We start from the raw sequence: 4,300 nt of genomic DNA, 5'->3' as shown, positions 1-4,300 counted from the left end.
GAAATTTTTAGTTTAATGAAGTTCAGCTTATCAATTCTTTCTTTCATGAATAATGAATTTGGTGTTTTATCTAAGGACACATTGCCAAGGTCATCAAATTTTCTCCAACATTTTTCTAGCTCTTTTATGGTTTTATATTAATATTTAGGTCTGTAATACAGTTTTGAATTAATTTTTGTGAAGGGTGTAAACTTTATATTTAGTTTTTTGGGTTTTTTTTTTGCATGGGCATGTCCAGTTGTTCTAGCACCATTTGTAGAAAAGACTATCTTTGTGCCATTTCATTGCCTTTGCTTCTTTGTCAAAGATCAGTTAACTTTATTTATGTGGGTCTATTTCTGGGCTCTCTATTCTAGCCCATCCATCTATGTGTCTATTATTTCACTAATATCACACTGCCTTGATGACTGTGGCTTTATATTAATTTTTTTATCTTAAAACAACCAACATCTTTAATTAGAAAGCAGCAAACATGCAAATGGCAAGTGTAGAAATGTATTTGGACCAACGTTTTCACTATAATGAAAATTGCCCTTCCACATTGATCCAAGTGCCCGCATCTGAAGGTTAGGGAAAATATCATAATTTGCATTTTACAGCACTCCTTAGACACAGCAAAAACTTTAAAGAACATTTTGCTAGTTTTGTTTTGCCCACTCTCCCAAATTCATGCACATAATCACTCCAAACCAAAATTAGGCTGTCCCCCCAAAAGAGAGAAACTCGAAAACATCACAACCTTAAAATTGCACTAAACCTCTCTAAAGAAGAAAATATAATAAATGTCTTATACAAATTTCAGAACATCTAAGTGCTTGCCATAAAGGGCTGATATTCCTTATCCTGTATTTTCAGTCCCCTGTCTAGAGCCTTCTGATCTGTCACCCTCCAACTGGTGAGCTCGAATGTGATTCAGTGAAGCCAACATCCTCAACGTGAAAGAGGCTGGAACTGTAATGGTGTTTCTAGGCTCTTCAAGCATGAGTTCATTTCGAGTTATAACTTTGTCAGCAAGTTTTCAGTTAAAAATCCTTGACCTTTGTAGTGGTGACCAGATAATCTATGCCAGATGAAGCTAGAATTGGGTCAGATGGATGTGGCTGCAGGCAGTTTGCCACACGATTATCAGCTTCCAGAAGCATGAAGTGTTCAGCAGTGTGCCAGTCCCAGATGAAGATACGGCCACAGTCAGAACCACTCATTACAAAAGTTAGCACCCCAAAATTGGCTTCTTTTATGATCGTCTCAGAGTTGTGATGGTCCTTATAAACCATCTTTACTAGTGGCCTTCTAATGTTCAAAGTATCCCATTCTTCCCTGTCTTTCCTTTCTTTTCTCTGCCTGAAGAAATCCTAAATGAGGGCGACAGCAGAGTACCTATCACCAGGTCCTACTCAATACCTTGAACCAGGAACCAGGACAGGGTCATCATCACTGTTTCTGTGTCCTAGAGAACAGAGTCCCTGGCTGATGTTTCTTCATGAGCTGAAGGCCTGATGGCTTCTGTTGGGGACTGAGGCTCATAAGGAGTTATTTTGATCTGTAGCACTCTCTCTTAGTGCTAATATGGTCTGAAGTTTCTGGCTCCTTGTCTTTTTCAGACAAAGTGAATTCTTCTGGACCCCCACAAAGGCTATCAAGATTGAGGTCATTCCGTTCTCCTGAGTTGGAATCCGATGGCTCAGCTGTGCACTTATCTGATTGTGCTATATCTATAGGGTTCTGAACTGCAGATGTACCTTCCTGATATTTTGTCACACCTCTGATGATTCTTCAAGAGCTTTTGTTTCACTCTCTTCTTCTGGTGGCTGCACTGAGCTTGTGGGACCAAAGATTCCTCCTGACACTCACATTTGCAATAGCTCCCATTTCCTCTAGAACTCGAGGCTGTACTGCTCCGTACATCTGTAAAGCTTGGCTTTATCGTGCTTGTAGTTGTTCCTTCTGTGCTGTAGTGCAGACTTAAAACTTAGGGCTCAGATTTTCATTATTGTTATCAGACTGATGATGTGTGGGGTGCCCAGATGCTTCAACAGACTTCCTTTGTTCAGTGTCTGGGGAAGATAGCAAAAGAACAGAATAAGGGATTTCTGTGGCAGATGAAGATGATGGCTAATGAACCTGAGCTGATAATGTAGAGGATGTAGAAGGGGGAAGAAGTTGTTTGGCTGGAGTGTCTACTTCCCTTGCAGTTTCACCTGCTTCCCAATCAGGACTTGACAGGACCATGGGAAGAGCTGAAACATCTGACTGACATGTCCCACCTCTGGGTCGAGATCTTCCTTGCCCTCTATTGCTTTGTGCAACTTCACCTGTTTCTTCAAGCCATATTGATAACACATCAGACATTCTCTGCATCAGTGACACATTGGGACTTTGCTCTCCATCTCACTCTTGTTCACTCTCAGGCCTTGCTCTGGGTCCAGTATCTGACCAATCAGCACGAAGTCTCAAATGCTTAAATGGAGGCTGTCATAACTCTCCCCTCTTCTGCAGAAGGAGTTTGAAGTTCTTGTGCTGTATCATCTTTTGGGTCAAAAAGATATATATATATATATATATATGTATATATATAATCTGAAGAGTAACAAGAATCTTTTAACCATCGTCAGGGTAGCACAGAGAAGTCACTCTGCAGGACTTATTAAGATGGGAAGGGATAAAATGAGCAGCCATCCCAGCAGTCCCTCCACTTGCATAATTCCCTGTAGCTCTTTCGCCCAGCATTCGCCGATCATATATTCATACTGAGCTGTCAGAACAACCAACGGCAAGATAGTATGGCATTGGTAGACAAACAGCTACAGATGTGGCATTTAATTAAAATGTCATCTTGGCAATCTTCTTTTGTGCAGCTAGTTCTGATGCGTGTGTCAAACCATCTAACAGCTCCATCTTCACCACAGGAGAGAAACGTGTGAGGATCATTTGGTACAGTTATAATCTCATAGGTAGTTCCAGAATGGCACGCAATTTGGCATTGTCTGTTGGTTTCTGCGTCTTGGTCAACATTGGTATAAAATGTCACTCCATCTCCAGAGCAGGATGCAATCTGCTTGTCATTTGTACATGGTAGGAACTTTGCACTAAATATATTTGCTCGGTGTCCTGAACAATTGTCAAAACCTTTCCACTGTAAGGATTGCTAATTACTAACTTAGTGTCATCGGAGCCATATAAAATCTACTCTCCAGTGTCTTTCCAACAGATCATATTAACACAGCCACCATGCACATTTAGGGTTATTTCAAGTTTTCATCTTTGGGTGAATTTTCTTCTTCCTAGGTAGCGACTCCGCAGCTGAGATGGATCCTCCAGCCCGAGGGACTTTTTCTCACGTCCCACTACAGGTGTGGGGGGGAGCCACTGGGTAGATGAGGCCACCGCGTGGGTGAGGGGACGTGGGGAGGGTGCGGGCGGATCAACACCTGGCGCAGCTGCACCACCCGCCGCAGACAGCCTCAGGGCACCTTTGCCCCCAAGCCCGGCAGGACCTGGCCTCATACTGTCCTCGGACCACCCAGAACGTCCAGAGATCGGCGACAATCTCCTCCCGCGGGGCCCCTCCAACAGCAGGAGGAGGCGGAGCTGTAGCAAGTCGAGGTTTGGTAGTGTCCGTTCCCCAGCGTTGTTGCTCCCCTTCAATGTTGTGTTGACTGTTCTGGGTCTCTTGCTTGTGCATATAAGGTTTAGACTCAGTTTGTCAGTACTCAGAAAATACGTGTAACTTGGTGGTATTTTTACTGGGATTGCATTGAATCTGTAGGTCAAATTGGGGAGAACTAACATCTTTACAGTGTTGAGTCTTAACTATCCACAAATCTGGACTATCTGTCCATTTATTCAGTTCTTTGATTTCCTTCATCAGAGTTCTATAATTTATCTCATATAGATCTTCAACATATTTTATTATATTGTACTTATACCTAAGTCTCTATCTTTTGGGGGTGTGGGGCTCATGTAAATGGTATCATGTTTTTAATTTCAAATTACACTTGCTCATTGCTGTTACATAGGAAAGGGATTGGATTTAACCATGAATTCTGCAACCTTGCTATAAGCACTTATTTCAAGAAGCTTTCTTTTTGTCTATTTTTTCAGAATTTCTACAGAGATAATTGTCATCTGTGAACAAAGACAGTTATACATTTTTTTCCCTTTCTAATTAGTCGGTATACCTTTTCTTTGCTTTGAATTAGTCGGTATACCTTTTTTTTTGCTTTTGAATTCCCTTTCTAATTAGTCGGTATACCTTTTCTTTGTCTTATTGAATTAGCTAGAATTTCCAGTATGATGTCGA

General features: G+C 41.6%; 1 pseudogene; it reads right to left on the bottom strand.

Moving 5' to 3' along the window:
• Window positions 1-838: 838 nt before the first annotated feature.
• On the bottom strand, window positions 839-3,682 carry LOC103604596 (annotated as a pseudogene).
• Between the last annotated feature and the right edge of the window lie 618 nt (window positions 3,683-4,300).

Source organism: Galeopterus variegatus, unplaced genomic scaffold (genome assembly GCF_000696425.1).
Source record: "Galeopterus variegatus unplaced genomic scaffold, G_variegatus-3.0.2 Scaffold5269, whole genome shotgun sequence".
NCBI lineage: Eukaryota > Metazoa > Chordata > Mammalia > Dermoptera > Cynocephalidae > Galeopterus > Galeopterus variegatus.
Note: the sequence above shows the minus strand (reverse complement) of the source record. Positions and strands in the feature narration are given on the sequence as shown.